Source organism: Empidonax traillii, unplaced genomic scaffold (assembly GCF_003031625.1).
Source record: "Empidonax traillii isolate 1590-97213 ecotype Southwest subspecies unplaced genomic scaffold, ASM303162v1 scaffold50:size1795014, whole genome shotgun sequence".
Taxonomy (NCBI): domain Eukaryota; kingdom Metazoa; phylum Chordata; class Aves; order Passeriformes; family Tyrannidae; genus Empidonax; species Empidonax traillii.
The window spans coordinates 232,098-244,699 of NW_020955243.1; the positions used below are offsets into that span (position 1 = coordinate 232,098).

General features: G+C 43.4%; 1 long non-coding RNA gene across 1 annotated transcript in view; it reads right to left on the minus strand.

The window, feature by feature from the left end:
* Positions 1–1,411: 1,411 nt before the first annotated feature.
* LOC114055180 overlaps positions 1,412–12,602 on the minus strand; it is a 111,467-nt gene continuing 100,276 nt past the window's right edge. The window contains exon 5 of the long non-coding RNA XR_003570674.1: positions 1,412–1,747. This is a non-coding gene — a long non-coding RNA (uncharacterized LOC114055180). The remainder of the gene's footprint in view (positions 1,748–12,602) is intronic.

Sequence of the window (12,602 nt, forward strand, 5' to 3'; positions counted from 1 at the left end):
CAAGCTGGGCACACCCCTTCTCCCAACGGGATTTGCCAGATTCTAAATGTCTGCCAAATTCTGTCTGCTCAGAGCAAAGCAAAACCCAGCGGGGCATGTGCAAATCAACAGCACATGGACGAGTTTTCCCCTCATCCCCCACGGCTTTCTTTCGCTTTGACTGGAGAGTCCAGAACATGCCGTGCTTTAAAGGGTGTTTGGGAACTGCTTTCTCCTACAGCTTGGAAAGAAAACTTAATTATTATTTAATTAAAACTGTTTTTTTCAAAACTTGTTTTCATTCCTAACAGAGCCATAACGATCCAGCCAATGCTCTCAGTGTAAACATGCTTCACACAAAATGGTTTTTAGAACAAACCATTAATTTCAAGACTTCCTGGTAATATATGTATTGCTGTTAAAGTAAATATTTTTCCATAGGTTTTGAGTCTGTGTTATCAGGGTTGCAATAAATTCTGCTACTCCCGCATAAAGACATTAAAAACAGAATGGCATTATGTGTCAAGTGAATTATTTCCAATGGATTAAATGAATTAATCTCATCCTGACTTTCCAACCTTAATTCTAAACATTTCTTGAAGGAACTGAAAAATATGTAAATAGGAACAACCACTTGAAATAAAAATATGCAGGGTCTGTTCTGAAAATATTGACATGAAGTGATTGACATTATCAGAGGATCTCTTTGCCTCGAGATATCTCAATGAAATTAAATTGTTTCTGACAAGTTCCTGAAGAAATTTTTAGTTCAAATGAAACCATATTTTCAAAGAAAAATATTTTGGAGATAAATCTGTGCCTCTCCCCCCTTGGTGCAGAGTCCCCTGCGACTCATGAACAGAGGGAGCTGTTTGCCCTGCCGTGGCTTTCAGTCTGAATTTGCCTATTTTTAGTGCCCTGTGTCAGAACTCAGTGGCAACCTGGGGATTTTCCTTGCTTTTTTTGTTTGGGCTTTTTTTTTTTTTTCACTCTGAGTAATTTGTGTTGCACATTGATGTCGCTGCTGTTTGTAAACAGTGGGTTGTGAGCTGTTCCTAAAACCCAGAAGGGTTTTAGCAGAAGGGTGCTTCGCCTTTCCTTCAGATTTTCTCTCTCCCTCTCCGTGCGTGTTCAGCTCCACACTCAATTCCACGTGTTCTTGTAAATGTAAGAGCACAATAAATTTGGGAACCACAACACTTTCAGCTGCCCCACGTCATTCTCACCCCAGTGGTTTCTAAACTGCTCCTCACACCCAGGCACTGCAGATATGCAGGAGCAGCAAACCACGGCTGCCCCCGAGGCACATCCTGTCTCCACGCTCATTTGCAGCATTTTTCCTGGGACAAGTCCCACGGGATACATTCGGAGACTGTTATTTAGTTTTGCAACATGAGTGTACTGGAACCAGGAAAATTCAAAATACTCCCTGAGCAATAGGAACAGGAACTAAAAGATAAATGAGTTTCACATAGGAACTCAACACTGGAAATACTTTTTGGGTTGGGATGTCCGGCCTTTCTCAGCTTGAGGGTTGGGACTGATTTTGGGAGCTCTTATAGGTTCTATGGATAAAGTGATATAGATACTGTCAATGGATTTCAACTTACAGACTTCGTAAGTGCTCCTTTAAATATTCCCCCTCTCCTCCAAGGCAAAAGGTGGGTAAAACTGATGGAAGAGGCCTTGTAATGCTTCCAGAAGATCCATCAGCTGCGTGTGGAGCCCCTCTCATGCTGTATCTGCATTTCTGCCTCTGTGCTGAAAACTGGAAGTGAAAAGGCATCTTGTTAGAAGAACTCAGAATCAAGAAGTGTGGAGCCAGGTTGCAAAACCAGGAAAAAAATCAGAGGGAAGTAGGTGACCAAAAAGGAGGAAGAAGATGTTTCTAAATAATGCCTGTATTTGCCTAACTGGGCAGCAGAGTTACCAATGAACCAGCCCAATAAAGGAAATCTGCATTTTACTGCTGTTTCTTATGGCAATGCATGGAAACATCTCCTGTTTGAGTCACGCTATCCTTCATTTTTCCTCCCCCCAAAGGTATCCATAAGAATGCTGTGAAATTCAACTGGTGAATTTTTGGCATAGAAAGGAGAGAGCTGAAGAAATGCAAGAAGATTTCATAAGAGTTTCTCAATAACAAGGTTTTTGATCTTCCTAACATTATCCAGAAATAAAACAGATATTTCTGCTCAGCTGAACCCAGCTGGCTGTGTGGAAAACATTTCAAAATCTGCCACAAATCTTTATTTTTTTTTCCCTGATGTCTGTTAATTTACTTAAAACAAATCAATTAAATGTCCTAATTACAACTGAAATATATAATTATATTGTGCACTCAGTTCAGTACATGCTAATGAAGCAATCACCACCTTCTTATTAGTCACTCCAGAAAACTAAACCCAAGTGGGAGCTGACAGTGTTTTTCTGCATCTTAAACGAGGCACTTGGTCCATTCTCTGCTTGTTTCTAAACTTGAAACTTGAGCAAAACAGGCAGAAAAAGATACAGGATCATTATATTATTTGCTTTCTTATAGTAAAAATTCAAGAGGAATTACCATCCCCTAAGGTGGATCAGCTCACTTAAAAATTAGAGGCTATTTTTAACATATATGTTAATATTTTGCCAAAAACTTTTAGCAAATGAGTATACATTTTAAAAGAACAGTACACAGCCCTCACCTAATTCAGATGAAAAGTATTTTGGTGAGTGTGCTTTGCCTGCCTAAACAGAAATATTAGAGCAGCTACTTAAATGGTAATTGATAAATGCATAAAATTACTACCATTCAAACTGCAAATCAGTTGGCAAAATTCAATGAAGGTTTAAACATTTCATTGCATTAATGATACAAATGCATACATTTACAGGGAGCAGCATCCAGCCATCTGGCAGCTTTCCACTGTATTTGCTTACAGGTGATAATGCATTTAAAAAGCACTTGAAGCAGAATATGTATTAAGCACTACTAAACTTGCAGAGATTTATTAGCACAAGCTTTTAGACTGTCTCTGCCCTCAAGCAAACTCATTTTTATTTCTGAAAATTAAAAAAAAATTGAGCAATACATCATTTTAAGAAACATCAGCGAGGACGGTGTGGGAGTTATCTTAAAATCCAGTATTTCTTCATGACAAGTGTAGGGCTGTAGCCTTCAGCTTGTATGGGACTGACTGATGGGACTGCCTCAGAAATGCTGATAATATCCACAGGATGTTCATTTACACATTAGGGCAAGGATGGACATTTGGAAAACTCTCTGGGATCTCCAAAGACTAATGATCTGACACTTGGAGCACTTTAAGTGCTCTGATTTTTCAGACAGAGCTGAAATTCTGTCCATCCATCCAAAAATCAGGCACTTCCAATTCTTTGGGGAACTTAAGCTAAAGGACATTATTAGTTCTCCCAACAGATGAGAGCAAAGACAGCAGGAAAATATTTGCAGGTATTTGTAGAAGTGTCCTATGAGCATTTGCAGGAGAGGGTGAATGCAAAAGAAAACATCCTGAATACTAAATGTGGATCTCCCATAGAAGACCTTGGAAAGTAAATACGTGGCAGGGCTTGGGACTTTGAGTTGGAATAAATCAATGTGATTGAGGGGGCTGGTCAAACAAATCTGGGAATTGTGTGTCGTGTCACAGCAGCTTGGGATGTACTCCCATCTCTTCATTTCAGCAACAGCAAACTCTATTTGTGGCTGATTAAATAAGAGTAAACCCACCCACTGTGAAGAGCTCACATGCCCCATTCCTGTGTCAAGGCTCCTAAAGGCACCTGGACCTTAAACAAAAAGGTCACTTGTGTGGAGCACACGCAGGAAAGGTGGCATTTCTTCTCACCCAGCAATAGCACAAGGCACAGCATTCATGTTCTGAGTCCTCTGAAGGCCACCACACCTTCCTAATTAATGTTTTCAGTAAGAAACAATTTAAATTAGTGAAGATTTGCCACATGAACCTCCCCACTTCCCACCAAGGTCAGAGATGCTGGTGCTGAAGGCCCTGCATCCTGAATCCAGCACGATGACTTCAGACTCCCATGGTAAAATTCCAACTATCTCATGCCTGGTACAGTCAGGAACACAGAGTGCTGTGTAAACAAGCCCCTTCTGATCTGCTCCAGATATCCAATGTCATGCCCTTGGGTTTTTAGGTCTATACTGACAGGGCAGGCACCCTCCTCCTGGTTGGTGCACGTTCTGAATGGATGAGGTGCAATGAGCAGATGACAGAGATTTCTCTCCATTTTAATGTTTTTTCTGGCCAAAATCCTCTTGAGAATTCAACTCAGCAAGATCTTTAAATACAACTGAGAGCAGGATTTGGCTCAGGGAGTGTTTCCCTGTTTTATTCCCTACAGCTTTTCATTACCACCTTCTAAATCTGTAACGAAACCAGGAGTGTTTTTACGGTGCTCTGTATGAGAGTGTTGCTAATAAGTAGCTCCATTAAAAATAGTAAACATAAATCATTTATTCATTTTATGCATTTCTAAGTTCCACTTGAGAATATTTTTGGCTGAGCCAAGGCACAAGTAAAGGTGTTAATTATTATCTTACTAGAGCAATCAGTTAATAAGGCAGTTAGGAGAGATGTTTGTTGGGAGGTTCTGGGGTGCCCCGAGGCTACTGAAGTCATTGTCTGGGATAGAACACGACCGCTGGAGCTTGCAGGAGTCTGGTGGCACTAACCCAAAGCCCTCGAGGCCTCTGTCTGCAAATTAGCTGAGAGGAGAGAGCAGACACCAGGTCTGAGCAGGGGAGCTGTAAACAAGCAGGTAGAATTCCCGGCGCAGGCTCCCACGGAGCGGAGCAGTGTCTGGGGCCCCTGCGAGGAGCCTGCCAGGGCCATGTCAGTGGAGATGGACAGGGAATTGGGTTCAGTTTCCTTCTCTCCCAAAACAGCAGCAGCCTTTTCGGGGCTCTGCTGCGTCCTCAGGCCAAGGAACAGGGCTCTGCACCACTGACAGGGCTGAGCACCTTGGAGCAGCTCTGCTCTCCCTGCTCACCTGTTCATCCCATGTGAGGACCCCAAATGCTTCCAGACTCCTCCAGGACAGAACAGCTCCTTTATTCACTCTCCTGCTGCACCAGAGCTGGATGGACATCCAGAGCAGTGTGGTACTGACCAAAGCCATCGGCTGTCTGGCCATGGCTAGGTGGCCTTTGCTCCCGCTGTTTCCAGACAGTTCAACACCACAAAACCCACTCTGGTCATTGGGCTTCACTCCAGAGGCCATGGACAGAAGGTGTTTTCAGGTTAAATGCGAAAGGTTCAAGGAGAGCAGCACGCTGGGGCATCTTGCTCCTCTTTTGCCTGATTTCTGCCTGTTCCCTGCTCAGTAACTTGTATTCTCCACTCCCCACTGCAGCACTGGGTGACAAGAGCTAAACAGCTCCATTAGTGACTTGCAGGAGGGAGGTCATCCCAGTCTCCCAAAACCGAAGGAAAACCACAGCTGTGTGCCCTGAGCCGAGGGTGTGTCGAGGAACCTGTCCACAAGGGAAGTGTTTCTGGTTATGAATTATATCCTACACCATCCCTGTGGCCCTATTAGGGATGCACTCCGAGGTGCTCCGGGGGTAGCCTGTTCTAGGGGCTAAATTTCCCCCTGTGGGATGGAAGAAATATTAGAGGAGTTGCCTGAGAAGGGAGGGGAGGAAACCACTTTCTGATGTACTTCAGAGCCAGATAATGAGTCCTTCTGTCCGACATCACTGGGAATGATCTTCTGTAACTCCAAAACACTTGAACTGATTTGCAGCACAGAAATCACTTTAAAAATGCTGGTCCATTTACTTGTCCTCCCTAATCCAGATAGCCCTCAAAATATGGCTGTAGGAGACAGATCCCATTTCACCAGCACAACGGAGATACTCTTTATTTGAGACAAAACAGTCCCAGATTTATTCTACAGTTTGGGATAGTATCTAAGCAGAGGACTGTTCCTTGTCAGTGAGGGAAATGCTATCATTCCCACTTTGCAGATGGTAAATTGAGAAAGAATGAGTTGAACACCTTACCCAAGGATGCAGGAAAAGCTGTAATCACGCTGAAAATGGAGCCGAGATCTCCTGACTTCATCCAGTGGGATTGTTGTCGGGCAGATTATTTGTTTCTTTGAGGAGATTCAGTAAAGCTTCCAACAAATCTACCATGAATAGCCCAGAGCTGACACTGTCTCTGGGAGCTTGTCCTCCACTGGAAGAACATAGATGGAAAATAAATATTAGATACATTTAATTAATTATTTAATAATCTATGGGGTTCATCACAGGCAGGGAGACATTTCACAACCATTATTCTGTGGAGTTCAATTGAAGAAGGCTTTGCTTTTAAAGAGATTAAGTTGATTCCCGCCCATAAATTCAGTAGCTACCCCAACTATGCCTCATTGAGGAAACTTCCTCTGACAAGAGTCATGAATTATAACCAGGATAAAATGTTTCATTAAAATACAGATAAGGGAACGTAGGAAACAAGGGTTTTGTATGGATAAAACCAATTTTGCTGCAAAAGCAAATCCTTGGCCATTTTTCAGGTCAGTAAGTTGAAGCCTGGGTGTTATAAATCCATCATCAATGTTTTCTTACAGCTATAGCAGCTGACACATCTGAATCACTGGGAGCTAAAAGCATGCCAGGAGAAATGAGCCCCATCAAAACACATCAGGAGGAGCCGTTCAGCACTGGCTCCTCTAATGTACCTGACTGCTGACAGAACAATATTGGTTCACGAGTCCATCAGGAACAAATGCCTGCCCATGGAGGAACTGATTTAAGTGTATCAATTAGAAATTAGCCCCAGTTTCACTAGAGGGATGGTTTTAAGTATAATTAATGCAAAAAGCTTAATAGCATTCTTGTGGAGGTTCAGTGGAGTATCTCTGATGATGGTGCATAAGCAGCACTTCCCACATCCAGGGGGTGTAAATGTCTCCCTCTTGCACTGATCCACTAAGCAGTTGTAAAATCTTGATTATATCCGTGTCAGATGGGTTAAATTCAGAACAGAACTGCCCAGAAAATTATTCCTCCCTCCCCCACTAAACACCGCCATTTCATTAAAAAAGATGTTAATGATTAAGGAAACAATTGTGGATAAAATCATCTCCAAGTTTTTGTTTTTCTGATGAAAAATGCATGTGAAAAAGGAGCTTCTTCCCCACAATGCTTAAAGGTCATGTTTATGTCTAGATTCAAGTAAACAACCGATTTGTCAGTAACATTTTGATCATTATTTGCCCTGGGTGATAATACAAGTTAATTTACAAGCAAAATGAGGTTAGAACTTTCATCTGTGAAGGAGCAAAGTCCTGGGGATTATGGCTGTGCCGTCATTAAGTATAGTACACGTTGTGAAAATCCATGTCAGGGACAAGGGTTTCAAATGTGTCTTGTAAGCTGAAACACCCTAAATGTGAGGGTTTGAAAGTGGCTCTGTCTCACACACCCACAGTGCAGGGTGATTTTGTCCCGGTCTGCTCCAAGGGCCTGTGTGACTCAGGACAAGGAAGGGCATGTGAGGCTTTCCAGAAGGAGGAGAGCTTGGGGTCAGCTGTGGGGCATCAGGATGATCCCTCCTGATAACTCACTGCCCAGGCCAGAGAAGTTCCCAGGACAATCCAGGGCAAAGCTGGGGGTGGGAGAAACCCTCTGGCACGTGATGTTTCAGGTATCTCTTCCCTCTGTCCCAAAGAACCCATTTTTCTCATTCTTTCCAGAGTTTTGTGGCACAGGCAAATAAATCATGAAGACAGAAGAAGCTGTCTCAATGACTTCCATAAGAAAGACTCAAATTCAGTATATATTTTCTTCTTTATATTTTTTTATGTAATCTGGACAGAACTAAAGGAATCTTGAGGAACTCGGTGCTTCAAAATCTAAATCTTACAATATGTTTTTGGAAGCCCTTGTATTTTGGAAGCCTATATATATACTACACAGATATATAGTGTATATAGTATATATACTATACATCCACACTATATACACTATCTTCTATTCTGAGGACATTCTGCCACTCTAAATGCGTTCATATTTCAAGTACACAATAACACCACAGTTTGAAAAACAAACATCTGAAGAAAACTTTGGGGGGTTAAAAATAAGATATTTGTTATCTTAATGTTAACTGGTGATGTTTGACGAAATCTGGAATGGTATTAATCATTTAAATTACTCATTGATTTTCAATACAAATGTACTGAGAGATGAATATGTGTCTACTGGCCATGTTAACCTGCCTTCACCAAAAAATAGTATTTCATGTGATACAATGAAATGTTACAAAAATGAATCATTAATGTCTAAATCTGAGCTAAGACCTTTAAAAAAATGAAATATGGAAGTTTTTTAAAAGTAATTTTTCTCTGCTTTTTTTTTTAATATTTTGCCTCCATTTCTCATGCTTGATTTCTCTAAAGATTTAGAAATTCCTTCTGGCAGCCATTCAGAATAATACTGAAAAGTCAGTGCTTGATGACCTGGGACCTCAAAGCGCTGTGCAGCATCAGGGCCTGATCCAGCAGGAAACATGTGGGTGGATTTGCAATGCTCTTGATCAGTGCACCAGAACCAACCAGTTGTCAGAGGGAGGACAAGGTGTGGGGCTTGTCCTTACTTCTCCAGACCCGGAACAGGCACAGCAGGAGGGATACAAAGGCACCTCCAGGCTTTCGGTCCTCTCCTGGGTTGCTGCATCAGTTTGAACAGCTGTAATTTACAGGGGGAATAGGAAGCAATAATCTGCTTTGTAGCCACAGCTCCCATTTCTCGTGTTCCACCCAATGCCATTATTTAAAGATTGGCTTGTGCAACTTCCCTATTTACTGCTGGTTTGTTTTTCCTTTTGTGGCAAGAACGAAGCTGACAGCTGAACACGTGTACCTACATTATGAAATCATGCTAAACAAGAAAAAGCTAATTAAGATGTTGCACTCTTGGCCCATGCCCTGAACGCTGACAGCAACGCCCCACGACTGCCCTGGGAGTGACAGGATTGCCAGACGTGGGGACTCGGGAATCAGGACATGCTGGGAGAGGCAAGTGCATTGCAAAGGTCTCCTTGGCATGGTCAGAGCCACCACCACCTCCTGTCCTCCCAAAATGCAGCCTGCACACCACAGGGAGCACAGGAACACCACTTTTTTTAACAAAGCAACTCGTGAGGGCAGAGTGACTAAATTTCTGGTGTGAAATTGATAAAATTCAGCTGGGCACAGCTGACCCTTCCCTGGGAGTTCTTATCCCCAGAATTTAGGGTTTTGTACACCAAAGGTGAAGTCAGTCTCCTCCACACCCCGGGTGGGTTGACAGCTGACCTGGGCCACGAACAGCAGGACAGAGCAGTGTCTTTCTGCACATTTCCAGCACTTCCCAGAAAGGTGTCTCAGCTGAAGGACTCAGAACCCACCACATTATTCCAAGAGGATTACATTATTCCCAATACAGTAGGAATAAAAAACACTCTGTATTGTAATATGAACACAGTGAAGCCTCTTTGCAAACCAAAAGCCTCCAGCCACAACAGCAGCAAGAATTAAAACCACACTTCCAAGATGTCCAGCTACAGTATATGTTTTATCATTATTCTGCAGACATATGTTTTGTGTGACTTGGTTCATTTATTTCCTTTTTGTTTTCAAAAGCTAACATATGGCCCTGAACAAAAATTACACTTAATTTTTTATTTGTTCAACTCAGTTAAAATCACAGCACTTGTTTTGTAGGGGGTTGCATAACAATGTGCTGCTTTGTATGACTTTTATGTAATTTAATTTCAGTAAAGTAGCCTGCAATAATTTAGAAAGTCTACAGAGAGTTTGTGCATTCAGTGTTAAGGACTTGCATTTTACACATTTATTCATGTCAGACTTAAAATTCAATTTGAGTGTGGGAGTTGCTTCCCTGTTCCTACATGGAGATAAAACCCACAACAGGAGACAGGATAAATTCTTCCATCTTATCCAGGACTAGAAGGGAGGGCTGCTAAACCCTGATGCTCACGTACTCAAATGGAAGACTATTGCAAAAAAAGAGAGATGGTTCAGGAAAACCATTTTTCAAGAACAGATTTCAAAGAGATGAAAGTGTCTAGTGGAAGGCTGGGATCGCCTGATAGCACTGATGGACAGACTGGACTAAGGAGACAGTTGACAAAGGAGATGATGAGAGTCCCTCACTGGTCTGTCTGGAGAAATAACAATGAAATGTCTTCAGGAATATGATTGTATAAACTGGGGAAAAAGCCATAAACTGGGAGAAACCTGGACATCTGAAAGCTTCTGACAAAGATGCACAACACATCCTAGAGCAGTCAGGAAACCAGTGCAGGTTTCCTGCATTGGTCTTTTGTCCAGATCTGTCATTTGTAGTTTTGGATAAACCTAAAGGATCCCTTTAGAACAGCTGCCCTCCTGCTGAACAAGGCTGGACTGCTGGGAAAGAGTGTCCTTGAACAGGGCTGGGGGGAAAGGGGTTATCACAGGCTCTGAGGGTTTAGTCCTAATTTTTGGAAGTGGAGCACACGTGGCTGGTGTTCCTGAGAGCCAGGGAAAATGTTGGTGTGCCACAGAGTAAGGGAGTCTGAGAGGGGATGACTCTGAGCAATGGGGCCAAACACCAGTCAAGCTGGGGTTGCACTGAGGGAGCCCAGACAGGGCTCTGCTACAGCAGGGATTCAGAAATGAGATAGAATCGACTGGGAAAGGGTGAAAAAATCCATCAAAGGCACCCAAGGGGTCAGGAGGAGAACCCCTGGCAGCAGAACGTACCCACACAGCCTTGAGAGGTTGGTACCAGATCACTTTTGAAAAGAGCAACTGATTCTTTCTAAAATTGCTTCCCCAGAACTGTTTCTTCCGAGGAAGCCACAGGGAATCAAACGAGCCGTCAGATTGTAACACTCGAGCCCGCGTTTCTTGTCCTTCGTCTGCTTTCCTTCCTCTTTTTGTGTCTCTTCTGCTTTCGTAGGGAGCGTGTGGAGCAGAGGGTTTGACATCAGAGCAGGGGCTGGTTGCGACAGCGAAGGCTGACGAGCAGGGAGGAGGGAAGGGCAGGGGAGGAGGGAAGGGCGGCACAGACGTGAGGGGCTGTCACGTCCCCGTCACCGGGACCACGCACAGCGCTCCTCGTGCTGCCACCAGGGACCGGCTCCCTCCTTCCTCCCTCAGCTGGAGCGATGCTGCACTTCCAAAGGCTGCAGAACGCTCCACACACGTGTTTTACATTACAGACAACTCATTTTGATAACGCCTTTCCCTTGGAAAATACAAAACCCGTGCAGCGGGGTTTGACAAAAATCAAAGGCAGGTTTCCCTGGGAGATGCACATGGAGCTCTGCCCGTGGCTCTACAGTATTGCAACACAGCTCGTAGCAATCAGGGAGAAATCTGTTCTCCTTTCCATAGCAAGGGGCTGAGATACAAAACAATTTCATTGTATCTCAGGAAATTCACCTTTGCAGATTGGTGAAGGTGACTCCTGTATTTCTGAAGCCTGACCAACATGAGGGCCACAACTCCAGCACAGTCAAGATTAAGCCCTTTGCCTAGAGAGATCATTATTACACTTAGATTCCTATTAAGGTTTCAAGGTTCCAAGAGGAGGGAGTGGGGGGGAGTAATGAAGTTACAGCCCTTTATTGTACAAAGGCAACTCGACACTTTTTTTAGGATGTTATCTATCAGCCTGTCTGGCAAATGTCTGCCTGGTAATAATGTATCCGTCTGCTGAAACAAGCCTAAATAATGCATCATTATATCAATAATTAATAGGCACACGGGTCAACAAGTTCAAGATTGTTACAGGCACAGGAGATGTGAAAGAAATGGCTCATTTCAGGCCCTGCCAGGCCTGACATGGCAAGCACAGCTTTGCAGGAAAGCGATGGAAGGAGCGTTGGCAGCCAAATGCCTGAGCAGAATGTGCAGGGGACACCCTTGTGTCTGCTCAGTCCCTCCTCACTATGGGAAACAGGAACCCACCAGGATGGCACTTCTCAGGAAACAGAGGATTGATCTGTTTGAGAAAGAGAGGCAGAACCTGCTCTTTGATTCAGACCTTCACTGAATGTTCCAGAAATGCCATGTTCACCACCCAAAGAAGAGGGGAATGGCTCTCAAGGTTGCTGTTTCCACCATGAGATGTACAAATCCGACATTCAAGATAACTTTTTTTCTCTAAAAAAAAGGGAGGTTTTATCTCATCTGCTTTTTATCTGGCTGATAGTCAGGTGCTAGAGACCAGCTGAGGCTTCCCCCATAGCCACAGAAACAGATGTGTTCAGATGATGACTCAGATAATCCCAAGGAAAGGTTCCTAAGTGGGATGGGAGAAACACCTTCTGAAGGAGACCCTCAGAGGGAGACCAGACAACTACCTTGGACTACACAGTTTTTAAATGGCTAAACATACAAACCACATGCAAAATGTTGAACTCTGCATCCTTCCCATGACTGAGTGATTCAGAGAACATCAGGCAGATCCCATCACACAGCTCCAGTGAGCTCTGAGGCACCACAGCACAACCAGGCAGAAACACAAGTCAGCCCACAGAAGGAAAAACAAATTAGAGGATCCCATGCTCTTGATTTGGGAATCTAACTTCTGT